This window comes from Pristiophorus japonicus, chromosome 2 (genome assembly GCF_044704955.1).
Source record: "Pristiophorus japonicus isolate sPriJap1 chromosome 2, sPriJap1.hap1, whole genome shotgun sequence".
NCBI lineage: Eukaryota > Metazoa > Chordata > Chondrichthyes > Pristiophoridae > Pristiophorus > Pristiophorus japonicus.
Window position 1 is genome coordinate 60161298 of NC_091978.1, and position 27584 is coordinate 60188881.

Sequence of the window (27584 nt, forward strand, 5' to 3'; positions counted from 1 at the left end):
TGATGATGCAGTTATCATACTGACAATTTCCCTTACATCCCTTCTCCCACCTTGGGTTAGTATTGAAAATCTTCCGAATGCAAAGTATCATTTTTGTTTTAATGCGAAAAGAAACATAAACATTCTGGTTTATTTTCAATCTTTTTCATTATCTATGAAGATATTGGATATGTTCAATTGCGGAGCAGCTGGAGCTGAACTGAATGATATACACCATGCTGTGCCTGGTGTGAAATTGGGCTTGGAAATCTCAGTTACACTGCGGAAAACATTTAAAACAACAAAAAATGAATCAGTCTTTCAGAAACAGATAATTGCATTGCTGAATAATGCTAGGGCTCAATGTCAGAGAGACCAATTGATCGGTGTTTCAAACGAGGTCAGAAATCAGATGCACATTGGTGTCTGTTACTTCCTCTTGTGAGATATATACTTCAGGTAATATCAACAAAACACATTCCACAACAGGAACTGAAGGCAAGTGTGCAACAAAATAAAAATAACAAGACTTCAGCATTTGATTGTTCTGAGGTATATTTTCCTCTGGTAATTTTTGGAGAAACAAGTAGGATATGCAGGCGGTTCTCCTTGCTTTATGGACATTTTGTGCTAAAATTATGGAGCAAAGTATAGCCATTCAAGTTGCCTTGTCAAAAATGCTTCCATTCTCCACCGCCCCCCGCCCCCCCGCCAGGCATTAAAATCAGCACTCAGCCAGTGACACCACCTCAAAACCGACAATACCGAATTTCGACCCCTTAGCGTTGACAAGCTCCTCGACCAATGCAGGACAGCACAATAATCAATCATGATTCTATCTTCCTCTGGTGTCTACATAAGTGAACTTCCCTGCACTGGTCACTGAACAGGATTCGGGAGTGGGGATTATACAGCTGGTTATTTTCTCCTTCCAAATTCAGAGGGCACTGAGGCTAACACTTTACACCGCAACAGTGGCCCTAGTCTACTCTGCTACAGAACACTGGTCTGCCTCATGGTCCTGCATCAGCCACACAAAATCATGGATGTGCAGCCAAACGCCACCATGGGGACGGTGTCAGGGATGATCAAGTCCACTCCAACTGAGTGGGTCCCAGTGCTGTCTCAAATTGCCCCGCCTGCCATTCGTCGCGATGCCACCATGCTCCGTGAGATGTAAAATATCATGAGCAACATTGACCTTCCCATTCACGAAGTCCTGAAAATCCCACCACAAAAGTACTTAAAACAGCACTGGCCATTCTGGGAAACAGCAGCCAATCAATATTCAGCAGTTGGTATTCATCCACTATCCAGATGGGCGGAGTCATGGGACACATGCAACATAAGGAACCAGCACCCCATCATTGACCCAACAGGAAAGGTCTCTGAAAGATGAGGGACGACCTGAAGTGCGACTGTGGCCATGAGTCTCAGGCCATGAACACATCATATCAACCTGCCCACTGAGATCTATTGCGGGAGGCACCTCATTTCTCCACTTGGCTTCTCAGGAGGCCATCGAATGGATAGCCAAACTAGACATCCCATTTTAAGCTTTTCCCCGTCATACGAAGCAGCAACATTGCTCCCACTGCTGCCCTAGTTGAGGCTACCCAGCTCAAACCAGGGATGAATCTGGGACTTTCCCTCTCAGTATGGTTCCGTACCACACTGGGAACGAATGTTTCTAATTCCGGTTCAATGCTTTTAAAGTGAAAGTTTCACTGAAGTACTGAGGAAGTACTCTATTGTCAGAAATGTTGTCCTTTGGATCAGACATTAAATTGAGGCCTCACCTACCCGTTGAGATAAACTTGTCACTATTCGAAGAAGAGCAGCAAAACTCCCCTGGTGTCCTGCCCAACACTGATTCCTCAACCAACATCAACAAAAATAGATTAGCTGGTCATTGTTGTTTGTGGGACCTTGCTGTGCCAAATTGGCAGCCACATTTGCCTATAGCACAACAGTGAAATGCAATTCTTTGGCTGTGAAGCACTTTTAGATGTCCTAAGCAATTAAAAGGTGCTATTTACATGCAAGTCTGTTTGTTCATTCTTTCGCAGCACCTCTTTTTCAAACAAATCAAACTGTTGCATTGAATTATAATTTTTTTTTAATATACATATTTTTCCTGTTAACTTACTTTTTATTGTTGAAACATTGGGTAGATCTTAACTTTGACTTTAAAATTCTCATCCTTGTTTTCAAATCCTTCCATAGCCTCGATCTCCTCCAGCCCTATAACTCTCTGAGATATCTGTGTACCTCCAATTCTGGCCTCTTGTGCATCCATGAATATATCCGCTCTCCCATTCGTGCCCATGCCTTCAGCTGCCTCGGCCCCAAGCTCTGGAATTCTCTCCCTAAACCTCTCTGCCTCTCTACCTCTCTCTCCTCCTTTAAGACACTCCTTAAATCTACCACATTGACCAAGCTTTTGCTACCTGTCCTAATATCTCATTATGTGGCTCGGTGTAAAATTCTGTTTGATGACACTCCAGTAAAGCGCCTTGGGATGTTTTAGCACAGTAAAGGCGCTATATAAACACAAGTTGTTGTTGTTTGTGCGATAGTGTAAAATGGGTGATAGCGAGCCGGCGGCCCAACAATGGGAATAAAGATTGGGAGAGACGTAAAACGAGTTGATGACTTTCTTTCACCCATCCGACAAAGTCAAGATCTACCCCATTGAGTGTTGGTAGCATAACTGGGGTGCTTGCAATAAAAAAACATTGACCATGACTAACTCCATGTGATTAAGTGGCAATGTCCTTTCAGTTATGTGTGTGTTAATTCTGCTCTGTTGCACTGTCAGACTTACTGGCCCTGAAATTGCAGTGTGTATGACGGCGTACTCTTAGAGTAAGCACTCATATTCTCTTTGAAATGCCCTGCAAGTTCGGGATTTCCACTTGGGCTTGCGAATGCACGAAATCCGGAACTTGGAGCCCATTAACCTATGTGATGACATGTCATCCACGGCAGCCACAAAAAATCAATCGCTGGTGCAGAGTTGGACAATTTGCCCAGTGACTGGCCAACGATTGCGTACGGAAATCTTACGGTTAATGCAAGCAGGCATAGAGCCTATGAGGGTGGTTAGACTGATAGGGTGGTAATTGGCTGAGCTAGGTTTGGGAACTTGCCAGTTCTGGTGTTCAGTTCTGCAACACTATAACCGGGATACTGTCACAGCCCATAGCTTTTGCTGTGTCTAGCGCATCTGCTACTTGTTAAGCGTAGTGAATTGAATTGGCTGAACATTGGCATCAATGATGGTAGGGATTTTGGGAGGATGTGGAATGAGATCATCCACTTAGCTCTTTTGGCCGAAGACACTTGCAAACAGTTCAGCCTTGCCTCATGCACTTACATGCTGGGTTCCGTCATAGTTGAGGATGCGGATATCTATGGAGGCTCTCCTGTTCTCAAACATTCTACCATATGTAAACTAGAGGTGATCCAAAACTCGGCTAACCATGTCCTAATTCACATCAAGTCCCGCTCACCCATCACCCCGTGCTCGCTGACCTACATTGGCTTTCGGTTAAACAACGCCTCGATTTCAAAATTCTCATCCTTATTTTCAAATCCCTCCATGGCCTCGCCCCTCCCCATCTCTGTAATCTCCTCCAGCCCCACAACCCTCCGAGATGTCTGTGCTCCTCTAATTCTGCCCTCTTGAGCATCCCTGATTATAATCGTTCAACCATTGGTGGCTGTGCCTTCTGTTGCCTCGGCCCAAAGCTCTGGAACTTCCTGCATAAACCTTTTCATCTTTCTACCTCTCTTTCCTCTTTCAAGATGCTCCTTAAAACATATCTCTTTGACCAAGCTTTTGGTCACCTGCGCTAATTTCTACTAATGCAGCTTGGTGTCAATTTTTAAAATCTCATAGTACTCCTGTGAAATACCTTGGCACATTTCACTACATTAAAGGTGCTATATAAATGCAAGTTGTTGTTGTTGTTAATTGCCTGATTATCAACGCCATTGATGAATGAAGCTTTGCTCTGATCCATTGATTGTGGCACTGTTTAGCTCTGTTTACAGCCAGCTGCTTTGGGTATTAGCATACAGGGAGCATGTGTTAGACACACATGCCTGAGTTGTAACTTCACTAAATTGTTGACTCATTCTAAAGGTATGCCAAGTGCTGCTCCTGGCATGCTATTTTACAATATGATTCCCCATTGAACCAGGATTGTTTTCCCAGCTTGTTGGTGATAGGGGAGAGAGGCATGTGTTGAGCCATGAGGTTACAGACTGTGGTAATATACAATTCTGTTCCTGCTGATGGCCACAGTGCCTGATGCCCAGGTTTGAACTGCTGGATCCATACTAAGTCTGTCCCAGTTAGTATGTGCTTGTTCCCCACTGCATGATGGAGAGTGTCCTCACTGGAAAGATGAGACTCTGGGGCCAAAATTGCCCCCCTCCCTAAGCTCCATTACCATGGAGTGGATAGGCCTTACCAACCGGGGGCCGACGGATGGGCCAACCCATCCAAAATTGCCCCCGGGCCAGGAGCGGCAGGAACGGTTTCCATGCCACCCGTGCAACCGCCCATTGGGCAGGCGGCGACCCCCTTTCCGACCTGCGCAGGAAATTGCCCCGCGGCAGCTGATTGGCCGCCGCTCGGTGCCCCCCAACAGCTTTCCCCTGCGGGAAGCTGCTTGTGGCTGGGCGGCGTGTCCGACCTTAAAAGGGAGGCGTGCTGCCGGCGCCTCCATTTTATCTTAATTGTCGGCCGACTCCGAGGTCGGCCCGACAGTGGTGGCCATGTGCTCGGCTGGACCGCCAGCAGGGTACCGGGCCGCTGGCCTGGCTGAAGCCCTCCCTGGTGGTCCAGTGGGCCTAACTAAACCCCAAGCAGAGCTCGCAGTGGCCCTCCCATTTAATGGAAGGGGGGCGACGTTGTAACGCAGCAGCGCGGCGCAGCACGTCTGCGTCTGGTGACCCGCTGCAAGGGCACTTCGCCCCTCAACACCACCTCAACCGGAAATGCAGAACAAAGAGCTGAATATCGGCACAAGATCTGCCCCATGGATTGGGACGGAGATAAAACTTCAAGATCGGTGAGTGTGCTTACTTTTTGGTCGGGGGCCAATTTCGGACCCTTTGTGTTCAATTTGACTAAATGCTGATTATTCCTACTAATGCTATCACAGACAGATGTGTCTGTGACAAATAGGAAATAGGTTGGTGAGGATTAAATGGAGTCAGTTAATTCCTAGTGCTGACTCCCTCACTGCCTGATACAGGCTCAGTGTAGCAGCTATATCCTTTAGGACTCAGCCAGCTTGATCAGTGGTGGTACTACCTAACAACTCTTGCTGATTAAAGTTGAGGTTCCTCCACCCATAGCATATTCTTTACATTTGATTCCCTCAGAGCTACCTCCAAATCATCATAGGCAGACCCTCGGAATCGAGAAAGACTTGCTTCCTCTCCTGAAATGAGTTCTTTGGTGGCTTAACAGTCCAATACGAGAGCCACAGACTCTGTCACAGGTGGGACAGACATTTGTCGAGGGAAGGGTTGGGTGGGACTGGCTTGCCGCACGCTTCTTCCGCTGCCTGCGCTTGACCTCTTCACGCTCTCGGTGTTGAGATTCGAAGAGCTCAATGCCCTCCCAGATGCACTTTCTTCACCTAGGGCGGTCTTCGGCCAGGGACTCCCAGGTGTCAGTGGTGATGTCGCACTTTATCAGGGAGGCTTTGAGGGTGCCCTTGTAACGTTTTCGCTGCCCACCTTTGGCTCGTTTGCCATGAAGGAGCTCTGCATAGAGCATTTGCTTCGGGAGTCTCCTGTCTGGCATTCGAACTATATAGCCTGCCCACGAAGCTGATCGAGTGTGGTCAGTGCTTCAATGCTGGGGATATTAGCCTGGACGAGGACACTGATGTTGGTGCGCCTGCCCTCCCAGGGGATTTGGTGATATATCTCCAGCGACTTGAGGTGTCTTCTGTACATCGTCCATGCCTCTGATCCATACAGGAGACCGGGCCTTACTACAGCCCTGTAGACCATGAGCTTGGTGGTAGATTTGAGGGCCCGGGGTTCAACATAAGGTAGTACTGAGTCAAAGTTGAATGGGGAAGATGGCAGTTACTAATCAGTAGGTGATTTTGTTGCCCTTGTTTGACATGAAGCCATGAGGCCAGGAGTCAATAGTGAGGACTCACACCTCTAACAGTATACTATTGCCTGTACTATATTAAAAGTATCATTTAAGATCAGGAGTATAATACTCTGGTATTTATCCAAATGACAACTTTAAACTACATTGGTAACTCAAGATAGAATATGCTGTCTGGGGTCCAATACGCTGATTCATAATCATATTTCATAGAATCAGGAAGAATATCATATAATCAATTAAAATCTTCAGTCAGTTACAGGTGGCACTAATTGTTAATCAATGGACTGTATAATTACTGTAGCTCTAACTTGCGTACCATTGATCACTGCAGAAGCGGCCTTTCATATCTTCAGATGGTGGGGGGGAAGCAGAATAACTCGAGGTTCTTTTACAATCTAAGAGACAGCTGCCAACTGTTAGAGTCTCAGAACAAAATTGGAACATTTCTTGTTGCATTTACAAAATTAAAAAAAAAATAGTTGATAAATTAGGGTTGACTTAACATGCCTTCCAATCATATTTTGAATTTTAATTGGTTTATTTGCATGTTAACAGGCTGCTTGGTGCAGATGGTGACTGAGTCCTCACATGCATGCAGCTGGCGTGGTCCAAATGTTCCACTGAACTAATGTACGAGTCATTAAGCCATGATAGGATTTGTATATTGCCAGGAGGCACCTGTCACTATCAATGTCAAGTTGATGATTGGCCTTTACAGGGGTTAATCAATCTGAATTCTTATTGCTGTGTGTAGAATCAAGAATTGGCAGTGACAGAATATGTTCATTTACTAAGATCCATTTCTCTAATTTTGAAAAAAAATCTCACCATCAAAAGTCACTGATTTACAAAAGATTTACTCATTGCATCTATGTAATCATTCAATTGTTTTGTGCAGGTTTTAGTTGGGAGTATTGTGCTGCTAACGGTGGGGAAAGCGACAGTTACTGAGCTTCATGGTCTTTGTGCAGACCTCTTTGACCAAATACTTGGTCAAGAAGGCACCTGTCAGGTAGACTTGGAATCATAGAATGGTTACAGCACAGAAGGTCATTCGGCCCGTCGAGTCCATGCCAACTCTTAGCTAGTCCCACTCCCCTGCCCTTTGACCACAGCCAACAATTCTTGTTCCTTCAGATATGTATCCAATTCCCTTTTGAAAGATAAAATTGAGTCTGTCTCCACCACCCTCCCAGAGTCGCAATGCAGATTCCGGCCACTAAAGGGCACAACGGACATGATCTTCACATAATCCAAGAAAAATGTAGGGAGCAGCATCAACCTCTGCATATAGCCTTCTTTGACCTCATGAAGACCTTCGACTCTGTCAACAGTAAGAGATTATGGTGTATCCTTCTCAAATTCGTCAGTTCTCAAAATGGCTGTCACCATTCTCCGCCTGCTCCACGATTACATGCAAGCTGTGATCCTTACCAACGGATCCACCTCAGACCCAATACAAGTGAAGACCGGGGTCAAACAAGGCTGTGCCATTGCACCAACGCTCTTCTCAATCTTCCTCGCTGCAATGCTTCATCTCACCTTTAACAAGCTCCCCGCTGGAGTGGAGCTAATCTCCAGGACAAACAGGAAACTGTATGACCTCCATCACCTCCAGTCCATCCAAGGTTGGTCCAACCTCTGTCATTGAACTACAGTATGCAGATGATGCTTGCATTTATGCACACCCGGGGGCTGAACTCCAAATCTTCACTGAAGCGTATGAGAGTATGGACCTTTCATTAAGCATCTGTAAGACAAAGGTTTTCTACCAACCTGCCCCCACTACACAGCACTACCCCCCCCCCCCCCCCCGATTATCAAGATCCATGACGAGACTTGGTCAATGTGGACCGCTTTCCACACCTTTGGAACTTACTGTCAGCAAGGACAGACATCGATGACGAAGTCCAACACAGTGTGCTAGTGCAGCCTTCGGTCGCCTGAGTAAAAGAGTGTTCGAAGACCAGGATCTCAAACCCGGCAGGAAGCTCATGGTCTACAGAGCAATGGTGATACCCGCCCTCCTATATGCTTCAGAGACATGGACTATGTACAGTAAGCACCTCAAAGCACTGGAGAAGTACCACCAACGTTACTTCCGCAAAATCTTGCAAATCCATTGGCAGGATAGATGTACCAATGTCAGTGTTCTCTCTCAGGCCAACATCCCCAGCGTCGAAGCATTGATCACGCTCGATCAGTTCCTATGGATGGGCCACATTGTCCGCATGCCCGATGCTAGACTCCCGAAACAAGCGCTCTACTCCAAGCTCCGTCATGGTAAGCGAGTCCCAGGAGGACAAAGAAAACGCTTCAAGGACACCCTTGAAGCCTCCTTGAAAAATGTAACATCCCCACCGACTCTTGGGAATTCCTGGCCTAAGACTGCAGGACAAGCATCCGAGAATGCGCCGAACACTTCGAGCCTCTTCACCGGGAGCATGCGGAAGCCAAGTACAAACAGCGGAAGGAGCGTACGACAAACCAATCACACCACCCACCCATTCCTTCAATCATCTGCTCCGCCTGTGACAGAGACTGTAGATCCCGCAGTCACCTTGGAACTCATTTTCGTGTGGAAGCAAGTCATCCTCGACTGCAGGAAACTGCCTAAGAAGAAGAAGGCAGTGAATTCCAGATCTTAACTACTCGCTGCGTAAAAAAGTTTTTTCTTACACCGCCTTTGCCAATCACCTTAAATCTGTGTCCTCTGGTTCTCGACCCTACTGCCAATGGGAACAGCTTCTCTCTATCTACCCGGTCCAGACCCCTCATGATTTTGAAAGTATAGATGGTAGATAAGACAGTTAAGGCAATGGAAAAGATAAATCAGGAATGCGACTTTAACTCAACTTCTGATAGTGGTACAAGGTGACACAGGTTTAAATTAGTCAAACAGAAATTTAAGATTGATATCAGGAAATTCTTCTTCAGACAAAGAGGGCATTTGTAACTTTTCTCGTTGGGCAGAGATCCATACTCCACATCAGCCACTACCAATAACATTTATATCGCGCCTTTAACATAGTGAAATGTCCCAAAGCCTATCACAGGAGTATTATGGGACAAAAGAATTGACCAGTATACATCAAAACAAAATTCTCCCAGGATTGAGTTAGGCAAACTTGGGTTTACACTTAATGAGAGCTGAGGGTCAGACTTGGGCTTAGCGTTAGAGTTGGGTTGTATAAGAAGATAAGAAATAGGGACAGGAGTAGGCCATACGGCCCCTTGAGCCTGCTCCGCCATTCAATAAGATCGTGGCTGATCTGATCATGGACTCAGCTCCACTTCCCCACCCGCTCCCCATGACCCCTTATCCACTTATTGTTTAAGAAACTGTCTATTTCTGTCTTAAATTTATTCAATGACCCAGCTTCCACAGCTTTCTGAGGCAGCGAATTCCACAGACTTACAACCCTCTGAGAGAAGAAATTTCTCCTCATCTCAGTTTTAAATGGGCGGCCCCTTATTCTAAGATCATGCTCTCTAGTTCTAGTCTCTCCCATCAGTGGAAACATCCTCTCTGCATCCACCTTGTCAAGCCCCCTCATAATCGTATACGTTTCGCTAAGATCATCTCTCATTCTTCTGAATTCCAATGAGTAGAGGCCCAACGTACTCAACCTTTCCTCATAAGTCAACCCCCTCATCTCTAGAATCAACCTAGTGAACCTTCTCTGAACTGCCTCCAAAGCAAATATATCCTTTCGTAAAAATGGAAACTAAAACTGCACGCAGTATTCCAGGTATGGCCTCACCAATACCTTATATAGCTATAATAAGACTTCCCTGCTTGTATACTCCATCCCCTTTGCATAAAGGCCAAGATACCATTGGTCTTCCTGATCACTTGCTGTACCTGCATACTATTCTTTTGTGTTTCATGCACAAGTACCCCCAGGTCCCGCTGTACTGCAGCACTTTGCAATCTTTCTCCATTTAAATAATAACTTGCTCTTTGATTTTTTTCTGCCAAAGTGCATGACCTCACACTTTCCAACATAAAACTCCATCTGTCAAATATTTGCTCACTCACTTCGTCTGATGGTTGATGGATGATGGTTGGATACATGTGTTTCGGGTCGGTTTTAGGGTTAGGGTGAATTCATTTCAAGACAATTTTATTTTGATGTAAGTGTGTACAGGTTGAACCTGCCTTATCCGGCACCCTCGGGACCTGGCCTGTGCCAAATAAAGGATTATGTTGGATCACGCCAAAAGGGGGTGGGGAGGCGGGGAGCTGGGGGAGAGGCAACCCGAGTTCGGTGAAGGAGGGGAGAAGAGGTCAATGCCCCGGGTGGGCCCGAAGTGTCGGCAGGCCCCAGCGGGTCGAGTGTCGACGGGCCCCCAGCGTGCCGAGTGTCAGCGGGCCGAGTGTCAGAATCATGCCGGACGAGGGGTGGTGCCGGATAAAGGAGTCCCGGATAAGGGAGATCCAACCTGTATTTAATTCATAATAAAAACAGAAAATGTTGGGAATACTCAACGGGTCAGGCAGCATCTGTGGAGAAAGAAACAGAGTTAATATTTCTGGTCGATGACCTTTTGTCAGAACTAGAAAAGGTTAGCGATGTAACAGGTTTTAAGCAAGTACAGAGGTAGGGAAAGGGAGGAGGGGAGGAAATAATAAAAGGGAAGGTCTGTGATAGGCTGGAGGGTAGGAGAGATTAAATGAGAAAAGTATTTACTTCATGGTGGCAGACTGAACCGGATCACTTCAGTGTGCTACCACTGGCAAAGCCACTGGCAAAGCCACAATTATTATCCTTCACTGGTTGTCTTGAGAAATGGGTGGTGGGCCTTCCCCTTGAACTGTTGTGGTTCTTGTGGTGATGGTGATCTTTAATGGTGTCAGGTGGGAAGTCGAGGATTCGGATCCAGCAACAATGAAGGAACAGTAGTATATGTCTAAATCATGATGGTGTGTGACTTCCTGGGCATTTTGGAGGTGATGGGTGTTCCCACGTCATCGCTGCTCTTGTCCTTGATGGTAGGTGTTTGGGAACTGGAAGGAGCTGTCAAAGTAACCTTGGAGAGTTGCTGCAGTGCATCCTGTAGACAGTACATACTGTAGTGATTATGCATCATTTTCTGAGGAACTAATGAATTGCTGTTTAGTTTTATTATGTGACCGTGACCAATTATTTTCTAAAATCCTAACCGTTGCAGTGATGAAGGTCAACATTTATGGGGTAGAAGTTGTAGAGAGAGTTTAATTTTGAAGTGATGGGGTCAAAGGTTACATAACACCCCTCTTAATTTCCACTTTGGTTGTACCTTATTAGAAATACATCATGCTGATGCACTCTGCATTGTGGAAATAATAGCATGACTAATTTATGAATAGAATATTGATGGCGAGACTTCTTTTTTTTGACATGGATAGTAGCTCTTAGCCAACCAACAAACAGCAACATTTTATTAATTCTGACAAGCAATGAGTCTCATGAGGAAGCGATTCTATTACTTTCCAGAGTCTTACAAGTAAAACTCTTCAAACATTTCAATCAAGAGAAGGTAGTTGTCATGTATTACTGTGGGAACAAAAAGAATGGTGGAGGAGGGGGAAACCACAAGAACTTCAATGAAAATCTGGAACAATTTTAGAAATTTATTCCAAGAAGGTTTGATATTTGACAGATTTGTACTTTTTTCTAAGTAAAGTTCAAAACATGAAGTATAGTCATTTAATCAATTATTTAATGTCTTTCAATGTTAACATTCTCTCTTCTTCCTTTCATTGTGAATATGATTCTCATCATAGGAGAGAATTGATACCTTTCATTTCAAACATTGTTTTTTCTCTGCGTGTCAGCGTCACGCACCACAAGGTCAGGTCCAACATAATTTGATATAAAGTTCCCTCTAATCTGCTGCACTTTGAAAGGAGCGCCCATACTTTTCCAGTATATTATCCCATGTTAGCGGATATTGTTAATTGCTCATTCTCCTCCGGTATTGTTCCCCTTTCTTTCAAATTTTCCATCATCACCCTGCTCCTTAAAAAAAAAACAACCCTTGACCCCACCATCCTTGCAAACTATCGCCCAATCTCCAGTCTCCCTTTCCTCTCCAAACTTCAGCTGCCTAGGTTTTAAGTTCTGGAATTCCCTCCCTAAATCTCTCCACCTCTCCACTTCTCTTTCCTCCTTTACGACGTCCCTTAAAACCTATCGCTTTGACCAAGCTTTTGGCCATCTGCCCGGACATCTTATATGGCTCGGTGTAAAACATTTTTTTTATAATGCTCATGAGAAGTGCCTTGGGACATAAAGGTGCGATATAAGTATAAATTGTTATGACACTACCCATTTTGGGATATGACCCAATTATCATGTGTCAATTTAATGCAAATTGGTGACAAATTTGAGGCAGTATTGTACCATGGAGCAATGGAAATGATTTGAGATTTCCCAAATGTATTTCGCACAGGATCTTTATGCGCAAGTCGAAGGAGACATTTAACTCATCATTGTGGCTCAGTGCTTAACACTCTCACCTCTGAGTCAGAAGGTTGTGGGTTCAAGTCCCACTCCAGGGACATAAGCACAAAAAATCTAGGCTCTCACTCCAGTGCACTGTCAGAGGTGCTGTCTTTCAAATGAGGTGTTAAACTGAGGCCCCGTCTGCTCTCTCAAGTGGGCGTAAAAGATCCCATGGCACTATTTCGAAGAAGAGCAGGGGAATTATCCCCGGTGCCCTGGCCAATATTTATCCCTCAATCAACATAACAAAAACAGGTTATTATCACATTGCTGTTTGTAGGAGCTTGCTGTGCACAAATTGGCTGCTGCGTTTCCTACATTACAACAGTGACTACACTCCAAATGTAGTTCATTGGCTGTAAAGCTCTTTGAGACATCCAGTGGTCTTGAAAGGCGCTATATAAATGCAAGTCTTTATGTCTTTTTATCTGAGCTGGATTTGATCCAATGTTTAATAAGCCAGTGTATAATCCACTGAGAGTACCCAAAATAAAAATTATCATCTGTTCCTACTTACAGAGACTCTGAACCAAAATGGAGCCTTTTTCCATTGAATTAAAAGAAATTCACACAATTTCATCATGTAATAATTATTCAGAAGCTCATTAATGTATTTACAGTAAGGGAAGGCTTAATTTGCCACCTATCACACACACCAAAAAATTATCTTGACAACATTAGTGCCCAAGGTGATAAATATTGAATTAATTTACATTTTGTGCCTCAGAAAATTTCTGCAATTGAAAAAACAAATTACCCGTTTGCAAATTTATTATGCTTCTCGAAATAAATGAAATTCAGCACTTTTCTAATGTGCCTCATCTTCCAGGCTCACTTGCAGCTATGGAAGCTTTGCAGTATCAATGTCAGTCAGAGAAAGCATCAACAATACTTCAAAACAATATTAAACAGCATAAATCAAAACAGGGATTTCCAAACCAAATTCATCTGGCCTTTTTCTTTTAACCCTCCCTCACTCAGGGATGTGGAGGCCAATTGGAGCACTGCATACTGCGGCCACAGCTGAGCTGACATCAGCTAACTCAGCAGATGATGTTTTAATCATAGCATGATTACAGCACAGAAGGAGGCCATTCGGCCTGTCAAGCCTGTGCCGGCTATCTGCGAGAGCATTTCAGCTAGTTCCACTCTGCTGCCCTTTCTCTGTAGCCCTGCAATACTTTTTCCTTCAGGTACGTATCCAACTCCCTTTTAAAAGTCACGATTGAATCTGCCTCCACCACCCTCTCACACAATGCATTCCAGATCCTAACCACTCGCTGCATAAAACACTTTTACCTCATGTCGCCTTTGGTTCTTCTGCCAATCACCTTAAAAAGATTTGTGAACCATTTTCTTGAAGAGGCACAAATATTAAGTGTGGGAGGTGAACTGGAGGAAGAGAATGCTTCCAGGAACTGTAGGAAGGCGATGGGAGAGGGGATGATGCGGGTTGTGGGGGGGTGGGGGAGCGGTGGGGTGTGTCAGGCAGCGGGGTGTGGCGAAGAATGCCTCCATGTCATTGTGACAACAGTATCAGCAATTCTAAAACAATTTGATAATCAGATTTAGCAAGAGAGGGGGAGAAATTGACTCGCATCATGCCTGATCTATGGGCGCTAAATGAGTGATCGGTGGATGAATTTCAGGCAGCAGTCGTCTGCGCCCAATTTCCCACTGAAAGTGCAGAGTGCTGCTAAATTGGATGCCGGCAACCTTCGAGCGTCCCTTGACTGTACTAATTAGGTGCGTAAAGCCTGTTTCGGGATGCTGCTCAGTCAATTTTTTGGCGTCTACAGCGGTCTAACCAGCAATCGTTAAGCACCGCCCATCCCTCCTGCTTGCCTCCCACCTCCCCACTCGGGACAACTGAGTCGGAGTTGGCTGAATATTCAAGGACCTCAACCAGTGAGCTGAATCAGGATGTCCGATTGGCATTTGCAACTTTCCAGTTTTATACAGGTGAGACCCAAGGCTCAATTTAAAGCAAGCCTCAGGCCAAGTCTTTTCGAGTGCTTGCTCCAGGTGCGTTTTGCACTTCGCACCGGTTTCTCAGCTAAAGAGGATCAAGCTGAGGACTGGGAGAAATTTAGAATTCAGCAGAGGAGGACAAAGGGTTTAATTAGGAGGGGGGAAATAGAGTATAAAAGCAAGCTTGCTGAGAATATAAAAACTGACTGCAAAAGCTTCGATAGATACGTGCAGAGAAAAAGATTAGTGAAGACAAATGTAGGTCCCTTGCATCAGAGTCAGGTGAATTTATAATGGGAAACAAAGACATGGCAGACCAATTGAATAAATACTTTGGTTCTGTCTTCACTAAGGAAGACACAAATAACCTTCCAGAAATACTAGGGGACCAAGGGTCCAGCGAGAATGAGAAACTGAAGGAAATCCTGTTAGGGAAATTAATGGGATTGAAGGCCGATACATCCCCAGGGCCTGATAGTCTTCATCCCAGAGTAATTAAGGAAGTGGCCCTAGAAATAGTGGATGCATTGGTGGTCATTTTCCAATATTCTATAGACTCTGGATCAGTTCCTATGGACTGGAGGGTAGCTAATGTAACCCCACTTTTTAAAAAAGGAGGGAGAGGGAATTATAGACTGGTTAGCCTGACATCGGTAATGGGGAAAATTTTGGAATCAATTATTAAAGATGTAATAGTAGCGCATTTGGAAAGCAGTGACAGGATCGGTCCAAGTCAGCATGGATTTATGAAAGGGAAATCATGCTTGACAAACCTTCTAGAGTTTTTTGAGGATGTAACTAGTAGAGTGGACAAGGGAGAACCAGTGGATGTGGTCTATTTGGACTTTACAAAGGCTTTGACAAGGTCCCACACAAGAGATTAGTGTGCAACATTAAAGCACATGGTATTGGGGGTAATATATTGACGTGGATAGAGAACTGGTTGGCAGACAGGAAGCAGAGAGTGGGAATAAATGGGTCCTTTTCAGAATGGCAGGCAGTGACTAGTGGGGTACCGCAAGGTTCAGTTCTGTGACCCCAGATATTTACAATATACATTAATGATTTAGACAAAGGAATTGAATGTAATATCTCCAAGTTTGCAGATGACACTAAGCTGGGTAGCGGTGTGAGCTGTGAGAAGGATGCTAAGAGGCTGCAGGGTGACTTGGACAGGTTAGGTGAGTGGGCAAATGCATAGCAGATGCAGTAGAATGTAGATAAATGTGAGGTTATCCACTTTGGTGGCAAAAATAGAAAGGCAGAATATTATCTGAATGGTGACAGATTAGGAAAAGGTGAAGTGCAACGAGACCTGAGTGTCATGGTACATCAGTCATTGAAAGTTGGCATACAGGTACAGCAGGCAGTGAAGAAGGCAAATGGCATGTTGGCCTTCATAGCGAGAGGATTTGAGTATAGGAGCATGGAGGTTTTACTGCAGTTGTACAGGGCCTTGGTGAGGCCACACCTTGAATACTGTGTACAGTTTTGGTCTCCTAATCTGAGGAAGGACGTTCTTGCTATTGAGGGAGTGTAGCGAAGGTTCACCAGACTGATTCCCGGGATGGCAAGACTGACATATGAAGAAAGACAAGATCGACTAGGCTTATATTCACTGGAATTTAGAAGAATGAGAGGGGATCTCATCGAAACATACAACATTCTGACGGGATTGGATAGGTTAGATGCAGGAAGAGTGTTCCCAATGTTGGGGAAGTCCAGAACCAGGGGTCACAGTCTAAGGATAAGGGGTAAGCCATTTAGGACCGAGATGAGGAGAAACTTCTTCACTCAGAGAATTGTGAACGTGTGGAATTCTCGACCGCAGAAAGTTGTTGAGGCCAGTTCGTTAGATATATTCAAAGGGGAGTTTGATATGGATCTTACGGCTAAAGGGATCAAGGGGTATGGAGAGAAACAGGAAGTTGCATGATCAGCCATGATCAAATTGAATGGTGGTGCAGACTCGAAGGGCCGACTGGCCTACTCCTGCACCTATTTTCTATGTTTCTATCTATGTTTCCAATACATATCCACATTAAACTGCAATTCACCCATGAGAAAAGAGAGAAAGCCCCTGCAATATTTGCCACAACCTTTCACGCTACGAGGAATGGAATACTTGTAGCTTAACTTCGAATAAACTCATGCCTTACTGCACTTTTAGTGTAGTTACATAGGCCTACATTGACAGCGATTTTTGAGATCAGATTTTTTTGAAACTATTGGCTAGCTTTTGCCCAGCAACTACTGTCCAATCAATTTAACCTCAGTGGTGGAGAAGCTTTTAGAAATGATAATCAGGGACAAAGTTAACAGTCACTTGGACAAGTGTGGATTAATTAAGGAAAGCCAGCATGGATTTGTTAAAGGCAAATCGTGTTTAACTAACTTGATCGAGTTTTTTGATGAAGTAACAGAGAGAGTTGAGGAGGGCAATGCGGTTGAAGTTGTGAATATGGATTTCCACAAGGTAGTTAACAAAGTGCCACATAATAGGCTTGCCAACAAAGTTGAAGTCCATGGAATAAAAGGGACAGCATGGATACAAAATTGGCTAAGTGACCGGAAACAGAGAGTAGTGGTGAACAGTTGTTTTTTGGACTGGAGGAAAGTATACAGTGGTGTTCCCCAGGGGTCGGTACTAGGACCACTGCTTTTCTTTATATATGTTAATAACTCGGACTTGGGTGTACAGGGCACAATTTTAAAATTTGCAGATGACACAAAACTTGGAAGTATAGTGAGCAATGAGGAGGATAGAGATAGATTTCAAGAAGACCCAGACAGGATAGTGGAATGGGCGGACACATAAGTCAACCTCATAAGTCAACCCCCTCATCCCCGGAATCAACCTCGTAAACCTTCTCTGAACTGCCTGCAAAGCAAGTATATCCTTTCGTAAATATGGAAACCAAAACTGCACGCACTTTTCCAGGTTTGGCCTCATCAATACCCTGTATAACTGTAGCAAGACTTCCCTGCTTTTATACTCCATCCCCTTTGCAATAAAGGCCAAGATATTGTAGTAGCAGTATGTAGCACTGCAATTTCTAAAAGCAATACAAAAAATAACTAAATGGGTGAAAATAGGAGGATAAATAATATATTTTGAAAAATACAGAGGTTTTGAACTTTGAGCAGTTTTGGGCCTGAACTTCAACTGTGTTCCATCTTCAATCCCACTCTCTAAAAGTATCTAAGAATCCAAAGGGTAGAATATCTTGGACTCTTCAACATTGAAAGGAGAGGAATGACTTGGAATAGAGATATTTGAGAGATGAATTGGAATAGAAAGGGTTAATTCATAACACTAACTCATGACTTCATGGGGAACATAATAATATCATGGAAAAAAAAAGTTCCGGATTGATGTCAGGAATCACCTGCACACAAGAAGCAATTAAAATCTGGAATGGTCCTCCAGTTACGATGGTAAGAGACAACATCCCCAGAATCATACAAGATGCAGTTAGATACTAAGATAGGGGATTCAGATTTTTATCACAAATGGCTTCCAGTGGATCAGTTTTGTCATGGAGGTTTTTCAAATCATGGCATTTGACTAAAGATCGACCAGCATTGCGGAAGTTTAAAGAAAAAAAAAACGTAGTTTAATATCTGTTCAACCACACAGAAATGCCGTATAATTATAATAATGATCTTGAGAGTGCCAGAATTTTTTGCAATTAAGGAGCTTTGGGAAGGGCCATGCTTATAGTGCAAAGGTTGAAAAGATTTGGAAAGAAACTGATGTAAATGGAAAAGTAGTGATTAGATTATGCCTAAACTTGGATTTTAAAAGCCTGTCGCTTGTAGGGGGAGCTAAGGAGTTCTACAGCTTTGATTTGTCCGGTTTCACTTATTATTCATTTTGGCATCGCTCCTGGTCCTGATGGTTAATATATACCTAGTCTCCATTAGGAATATAAAGCCAACCAGTTCTGCAGATGTCACTATGCAGGGCAATTCAGATACTAATGAAGGGTTAAAAGGGGCATTGTATCGGAAATTGGCATTGATTAGTGAATTCTGCAGCTGCATAAAATGTGCCACATTAAAGGCAAGTATTTTATTTGAAATAAATCAAAACATTTTTACTGAGGAAATTGAGATGGTAAAGTGAAATATGGCAGACTAAATATATTTCCCAAATAAAACCTCATCTTTGAAGACACTTCAGCTGAGCAAACATTAGAATGCTCTGTCATAAAGAAGTCAACACCTCTCCCCACTCTTCAGAGCAGTTTGATTGACTGCAGTAATCAAAGATCCACATTGTAACCATGACAACCATCTTAAAACTCAAATTGGCAGTGATGCAGTAGTTAGTAACAAAATTGATAGAAGGTTATAAGGAGAACAGCATCTAATCTTTCACAAAATTACATATTATGTGCTCATTTGGACTTACAAGTTGAGACTGCCATTTTGATAATATTATTTCAATGGAATATCAAGTATCCATTTCCTCTTCCTAATTCCATGTTCTACTGTACAATGAATCTTCAAGTAATTATTTACCATATATTAAAGATTTAGGTCTAGGGTTTCCATTAGGTTGCATTGGGTTTTTTTTCAACTGAAATCGGCCAAACCAGCGCAAAGGATTGTGGAATTTCAAACGCCAATTATGTCCAACGCATATCAGGTTTCCACGATCTTTTGTGCTGGTTTTAAAAACACATTAGATGATGGCCCCGCCCACCAAACTGACTGATCAATGAATTACCATTGCTAGTTTCCGTTAATTTCACCCGGTTGAAGGCTTTCGAGGAGGCTCTTAAAATTAAGCTGGTTCTTTTGGATGCAAGGACACTGATCAGCATGTTTTAAAAGCTTTAGAATGTAATTTTTACTTTTTTTTAACCAGGAAACTGACTACTCTATGCCAATATAACTAGCAAATGGTTGTGTATAAAGACATTTTAAAATCAGGTTATTCACAGATGGTGGACTAGACACTCTGATTAAAAAATTTTTTTTTGTGATGAACTCATTTTCAACTGTATTAATAAAGCTATACCAAGTTACCACTCTTCAATATATACAGGAATAGTTTTTGAAGCAAAAAAAATCTATTTTAAAATTACGTTCCAAAACCCTACCCGATTGCACTGGTTTGTGGCAGATTTTACATTCAGCGATATACAAATGATTTAGAGCAGAAACTTGGGAGAAATAAAACACTTCACAAAACTAGTGCAATTTCGGTTGCTATTGGCAATCCGGGTGAAAATTGTGCCCAAAATTGTGTTAGTTTTGTAAAGTTTTTTTTGCAATTTGCACCCGGATCGCCAATTGCACCCAAAGCAGAAACTCTATCCCTTAATCCTTTCCTGATCCTTTAGATTTCACAGAATAAGTCTGTCTTCCTACAATGCTACTAAGTCCATATGCAACAATACACCTATCATTTAAAATAACATACAGACTTGAATCTTAAAAGGTGCACCACCTTTATCTCTAAGGGAGAGATCATTTTAGTTTTTGGGGACAGTGTAAACAGGACGATATTGGATCGGTTGCCTGTTATACACCTCTTCCGAATTTCATTTCCATGGATAGGGACGGGAGCACTGATTATAGTGACCCAGGGATTGGTACCGGTACCCGGACTATTTCTAATTCACATTAATGACTTGGATGTAGAAGCTCAATGTAAACACTTTAAACTTGCAGATGATACCAAACTTGGAGGACAATTGAATCGGAGCAGGCAGCTCAGGAATTAGACAAAAGATAGAAGCGGGTTGAAAAATGACAATGACATTTTTATATAGAGAAGTGCATATATAGAGAAGGGGTAATGTACTGACGTGGATAGAGAACTGGTTGGCAGACAGGAAGCAGAGAGTCGGGATAAACGGGTCCTTTTCAGAATGGCAGGCAGTGACTTATGGGGTACCACAGGGTTCAGTGCTGGGACCCCAGCTCTTTACAATATATATTAATAATTTGGATGAGGGAATTGAATGTAATATCTCCAAGTTTGCAGATGACACTAAGCTGGGTGGCGGTGTGAGCTGTGAGGAGGATGCTAAGAGGCTGCAGGGTGACTTGGATAGGTTAGGTGAGTGGGCAAATGTATGGCAGATGCAGTATAATGTGGATACATGTGAGGTTATCCACTTTGGGGGTAAAAACACAAAGGCAGAATATTATCTGAATTGTGGCAGATTAGGAAACGGGGAGGTGCAACGAGACCTGGGTGTCATGGTACAGCAGTCATTGAAAGTTGGCATGCAGATACAGCAGGCGGTGAAGAAGGCAAATGGTATGTTGGCCTTCATACCTAGGGGATTTGAGTATAGGAGCAGGGAGGTCTTACTGCAGTTGTACAGGGCATTGGTGAGGCCACACCTGGAATATTATGTACAGTTTTGGTCTCCTAAGCTGAGGAAGGACGTTCTTGCTATTGAGGGAGTGCAGCGAAGGTTCACCAGACTGATTCCCGGGATGGCACGACTGACATATGAGGAGAGACTGGATCGTCTGGGCCTGTGCTCACTGGAATTTAGAAGTATGAGAGGGGATCTCATAGAAACATATAAAATTCTGACGGGACTGGACAGGTTAGATGCAGGAAGAATGTTCCTGATGTTGGGGAAGTCCAGAACCAGGGGACACAGTCTTAGGATAAGGGGTAAGCCATTTAGGACTGAGATGAGGAGAAACTTCTTCACTCAGAGTTGTTAACCTGTGGAATTCCCTACCGCAGAGAGTTGTTGATGCCAGTTCATTGGATATATTCAAAAGGGAGTTAGATATAGCCCTTACAGCGAAAGGGATCAAGGAGTATGGAAAGAAAGCAGGAATGGGGTACTGAGGTGAATGATCAGCCATGATCTTATTGAATGGTGGTGCAGGCTCGAAGGGCCGAATGGCCTACTCCTGCACCTATTTTCTATGTTTTCTATGTTTTCTATATATCCCAACCTAGAGAATCATAGAATGGGTCACGGGTCATAAACCGGATCGGACACCCATCGCAGGGTGAAAGTTAAAGGGGAGGTGCGCTGTGCAGCGTGCCGTCATTACTTTTCTGCTCCTTACCATGTGGGCCACTGCCCAACGTTGCCACGGGGTCTGGGCTGCGATCGTGCAGCCTATCACTCTGTTTCGGCGTCGGGCTGTAGCCATGGCACCCCTTAGACCTGGTAGCCCAGTGGAGGCCATCAAATGGCCTGCAGAGCTCACAGCATCCCTCCTCTTTAACGGAAGGGGAGAGACATTGAAACACCTCAGTGCAGAGGCCGCATAGCGCTCCGTGACGCATCCGGGTAGCTTCCACGATCCCGCCCCAGAAGGAAGTGGAGCGCTCAACATTGCGCTCTACTTCCTGTGTGGGGCGGTAACCTAAATTTCGCTTCCGGGCGAGACTTCTGCGCCAGGCACAGAATGTCCGGCCCCGGAGAGTTTACCGCCCCCAACCGAGGCGATAGGGAATTTCGGCCCCTCTGTTTCCCGTCACTTAGCCAATTTTGTATCCATATTACCACTGTCCCTTTTACTCCATGGGCTTCAACTTTGTTGGCAAGCCTATTATGTGGCGTTTTATCAAACATCTTTTGGAAGTCCAAGTACACCACATCAACCGCATCGCCCTCATCAACCCTCTTCCTTTGTCAAGATGACAAACACATCAGACTTAAAAGTCTCTGTTCATCTTGGTCAATTCTTAAGCTTCAGCAAGTTTATCAGGATTCTGAAGGTACTACTTATGAGAAATTTCACCATTAAAGCATACCTAAATTGAACATCAGATACAACTGTATATCGCCCGCAGTAAGTCAGTGAAGCAGAAAATTGCAAGGACCCAGGAGTCTTTCAGCTCCCAATCCAAGAAACTGACATGTTCACTTTGGTGAAGTTTTAAATAGTACTTGACAATGTTTCAATATATTTTCAGTATTGTAAGTATCTATTTCAACTCAACCCAGTGTTTTGTTTAATCTTTGCTACATGGCATTTGCAAAATCCATAAATGATAGCTTGCCCTTCTGCTTAGTGTTTTAATTCATTAATACTTAATGAATAATTAAACATCATTGTTACATGAAATCATAGTCTTAAATTTCAGGATACTACACAGAAGTACTGTCCAATAAATGTGCTTCTCCTTAAATAAAAGAACATTGAGCGGACAAGTGGTGTAGGTTTTTAAAATGCTGATGTGTATAAATAATGTAGCTGTAATTAAGTTACTTATCTTGGAAAGTGATGGTTAACTACAGGGCAACTGTGCAAATCTAATAAACTTCAAGTAAGAGTTGAGATTAGAATGAAGTTTTTACTGAGAGTTATGGATAGAGAATAAGCCCCAGTTAAAACAATTCATGCTGGAACAATTAATACTATTTTTTTTCAAAGAGAGAGAGGAGTGGATACCTGGTTAAGAAGGGAATTGGGAGTTACTAAGATAACTCCAGATAGGGATGATGGAAGGCTCTTCCTGAGCTGCTAGATTATAGAAACATGATGCTAAGTATATTAAATAGGATTAGGCCGGACTCTGGAGTACTGTTTGATTTACTTTTAAGTAGAAGGAATAGATTTGGCAGAAACTTTCCTCGGGAAAGTAAATAAATGGTAAAATCTGTATCTTATCTGTGAAAGGAACATATTTGCTTATTGGGCTGAATGGCCTTTTCTTCTTATACAGAGAAAATGTGATTTTACAAACTGAAAACAAAATTAAAAATAAACATTTGAATAAACCAAAAAAATTACTTTGCGATATTTAATAGAATATATTGGAGCCAAAAAACTGACCTATCAAGAAAGACTGGATCAACTGGGCTTGTATTCACTGGAGTTCAGAAGAATGAGAGGGGACCTCATAGAAACGTTTAAAATTCTGACGGGTTTAGACAGGTTAGATGCAGGAAGAATGTTCCCAATGTTGGAGAAATCCAGAACCAGGGGTCACAGTCTAAGGATAAGGGGTAAGGACCATTTAGGACCGAGATGAGGAGAAACTTCTTCACCCAGAGAGTGGTGAACCTGTGGAATTCTCTACCACAGAAAGTTGTTGAGGCCAATTCACTAAATATATTCAAAAGGGAGTTAGATGAAGTCCTTACTACTAGGGGGAATCAAGGGGTATGGCGAGAAAGCAGGAAGGGGGTACTGAAGTTGCATGTTCAGCCATGAACTCATTGAATGGTGGTGCAGGCTAGAAGGGCCGAATGGCCTACTCCTGCACCTATTTTCTATGTTTCGATGTTTCTATGACTGTGTAAGATGATTCCTTGCTAAATATTATCCAATTCCATTTCAAATAATGTTATAATCTTCAATGTCTTAATAGCCACTTTGACTGTTTACTTTATCAAAACATTTTGTAATAATGAAAATGCGTGTTAGGTCCCCCTTAACATTCTCCATTTCAATGAAGGAAGCTTTAATTTTCCATGCCTTGCTTCATAACTATAACCTTTTATTCCTGGTATTGTTCTCATGATTCTTGACTGTACCCTTTCCATGGCCCAAATACTATTCCTTTAATGGCACACAATACTCCAACTGTGGCCTAACCAATGTCTTGTACGAATTCATAATCAGTTCCTTACATCTATATTCACTCGACACCATGGCTGTCACTGCATCTGATGTCATAGCAGAGACTAGCATTAGCAAGGGACAATTATTAAACCAATGCTGGAGGTGCATGGTTACATGCAGAGAAATAGAGCTGGAGGAGATCACAAAGATAGAGATGGGCAAGGCCATAGAAGAAATTTGAATTCATAAAGCACATTTATGTCCCTGGATCATTCCAAAGCACCTCACAGCCAATTAATTACTTTTGAAGTGTAATTACTTTCGTTATGTAGGCAAATGTGACAGCAGATTTGTAGACTTCAAAGTCCCACAAACAGTACATGAGATAAATGACCAGCAAAGCACCTTTGTGGTGTATACTGAGGGATAAATGCTGGCCAGGATAGCACTTCTGGAAATAGTGCCATGGGAATTTTTACACCCACCGGAACAGGTAGATGCGTTCTTGGTTTCATCTCAAAGATGGCACCTCTGGCAATGCAGCACTCCTTCAGTGTAGCTCTTGTATTATGTGCACATGTCCTGGAGTGAGGTGTGAACCCATGATATTCTGTTGCAAAGGCAAGATTGCCACTACTAAGCTATACTGACACCTTAGTGTGCATATAATTTAGCAGAGGAAGATAAAGGGTTTAATTAGGAGGGGGGAAATAGAATACGAGAGGGAGCTTGCTGGGAACATAAAAACTGACCGCAAACGCTTCTATAGATATGTGAAGACAAACGTAGGTCCCTTACAGTCAGATACAGTTGAATTTATAATGGGGAACAAAGAAATGGCGGACCAATTGAACAAATACTTTGGTTCTGTCTTCACGAAGGAAGACACAAATAACCTTCTGGAAATACTCGGGGACCGAGGGTCCAGTGAGAAGGAGGAACAGAAAGAAATCCTTATTAGGCAGGAAATTGTGTTAGGGAAATTGATGGGATTGAAGGCCAATAAATCCCCGGGGCCTGATAGTCTGCATCGCAGAGTACTTAAGGAAGTGGCCCTAGAAATAGTGGATGCATTGGTAATCATTTTCCAACAGTCGATCGACTCTGGATCAGTTCCTATGGACTGGAGGATAGCTAATGTAACACCACTTTTTAAGAAAGGAGGGGGAGAGAAAACGGAAATTATCGACTGGTTAGCCTGACATCAGTAGTGGGGAAAATGTTGGAATCAATTATTAAAGATGAAATAGCAGCGCATTTGGAAAGCAGCGACAGAATCGGTCCAAGTCAGCATGGATTTATGAAATGGAAATCATGCTTGACAAACCTTCCAGAATTCTTTGAGGATGTAACTAGTAGAGTGGACAAGGGAGAACCAGTGGATGTGGTGTACTTGGAATTTCAAAGGCTTTTGACAAGGTCCCACACAAGAGATTGGTGTGCACAATTAAGGCACATGGTAATGGGGGTAATGTACTGACGTGGTTGGCAGACAGGAAACAGAGAGTCGGGATAAATGGGTCCTTTTCAGAATGGCAGGCAGTCACTACTGGGGTGCCGCAGGGCTCAGTGCTGGGACCCCAGCTCTTTACAATATACATTAATGATTTGGATGAAGGAATTGAGTGTAATATCTCCAAGTTTGCAGATGACACTAAGCTGGATGGTGGTGTGAGCTGTGAGGGGGACGCTAAGAGGCTGCAGGGTGACTTGGACAGGTTAGGTGAGTGGGCAAATGCATGGCAGATGTAGTATAATGTGGATAAATGTGAGGTTATCCACTTTGGGGGCAAAAACTCGAAGGCAGAATATTATCTGAATGGCGGCAGATTAGGAAAAGGGGAAATGCAACGAGACCTGAGTGTCATGGTACATCAGTCATTGAAAGTTGGCATGCAGGTACAGCAGGCGGTGAAGAAGGCAAATGACATGTTGGCCTTCATAGCTAGGGGATTTGAGTACAGGAGCAGGGAGGTCTTACTGCAGTTGTACAGGGCCTTGGTGAGGCCTCACCTGGAATATTGTGTTCAGTTTTGGTCTAATCTGAGGATGGACGTTCTTGCTAATGAGGGAGTACAACGAAGGTTCACCAGACTGATTCCTGGGATGGCAGGACTGACATATGAGGAGAGACTGGATCGACTGTGCCTGTATTCACTGGAGTTTAGAAGGATAAGAGGGGATCTCATAGAAACATATAAAATTCTGACGGGACTGGACAGGTTAGATGCAGGAATAATGTTCCCGATGTTGGGGAAGTCCAGAACCAGGGTACATAGTCTAAGGATAACGGGTAAACCATTTAGGACTGAGATGAGGAGAAACTTCTTCACTCAGAGAGTTGTTAACCTGTGGAATTCTCAACCGCAGAGAGTTGTTGATGCCAATTCATTGGATTTGTTTAAGAGGGAGTTAGATATGGTCCTTATGGCTAAAGGGATCAAGTGGTATGGAGAGAAAGCAGGAAAGGGGTACTGAGGTGAATGTTTCTATAGCCACTATTTTCCTGGGTATAACTAACATGGGCACAGACCCCTGATAAACAATGGTATTGAAAGCAGTGCTGAGATCAAGCAGGATGGTGTTAGTGTTAGTGTTAGTGTTTGTCAGAAGAATCACTCAACACTCAGAGTCGGTTCCAACGCCAGTGCGGCCTTTATTTACGCCAGCGGGGAGGAAATCACAAGACTGAGTCCAGGCTTCTCTCCGCTGAACAAAGGGTTTCATGGATCTTTATATGTTTTACAACAGTTTACTACAGTTACATTAGACCAATAGCGTTAGTCCCTAAACGTAAAGTGGCTCATGTGTTGCCAAGAGATGTGTTGCTAAGGGGTATGTTGCTAGGGATGACTCATGTGTCTTGTAACATGGCCTGGGCGCCTCTTATCTTACTGTCCTTGGATGCTGGCATTGGGTAGCCTCCTTATCTCCATCCTGCTATCAAGCCGTATTGTTACTAGAACATTTGGTCCTGAGGCCTAGCTGATTAGAGACACCTGCAGAGCTTGCTTGCTGGTCCTGTGTGTGGGAAACAACAAGTATCAGTCTCCAGGAATGCGGTCATTTCAGCTAACATAAATCCCTTGAGGCTTCACTGGTAGCCATTTTATGGTACAAGTTACATATTTAATTCTAACCTTATCCTACAGGTGCCGTTGCTCTAGGATGCCTAATACCTACAACAATGGGAAAGAACAGCAAGCTATAGTCAAAGTCACACAGAATATCGTATGCAAGACATAAATTCTTATTAATGTAATGTTCGATGTCTGCAAGCTTATAAGAACATAAGAACATAAGAAATAGGAACAGGAGTAGGCCATACGGCCCCTCGAGCCTGCTCCGCCATTCAATAAGATCATGGCTGATCTGATCATGGACTCAGCTTCACTTTCCCGCCCGCTCCCCATAACCCCTTATCTCCTTATCGTTTAAGAAACTGTCTATTTCTGTCTTAAATTTATCCACTGTCTCAGCTT

At 43.5% G+C, this 27584-nt stretch overlaps 1 protein-coding gene across 1 annotated transcript in view; it reads left to right on the plus strand.

Moving 5' to 3' along the window:
• The window catches only part of dcc (DCC netrin 1 receptor), a gene marked incomplete at its 5' end in the record, with an annotated part of 1018431 nt that overhangs the window by 759765 nt on the left and 231082 nt on the right, over positions 1–27584 (plus strand). The window lies entirely within an intron of this gene.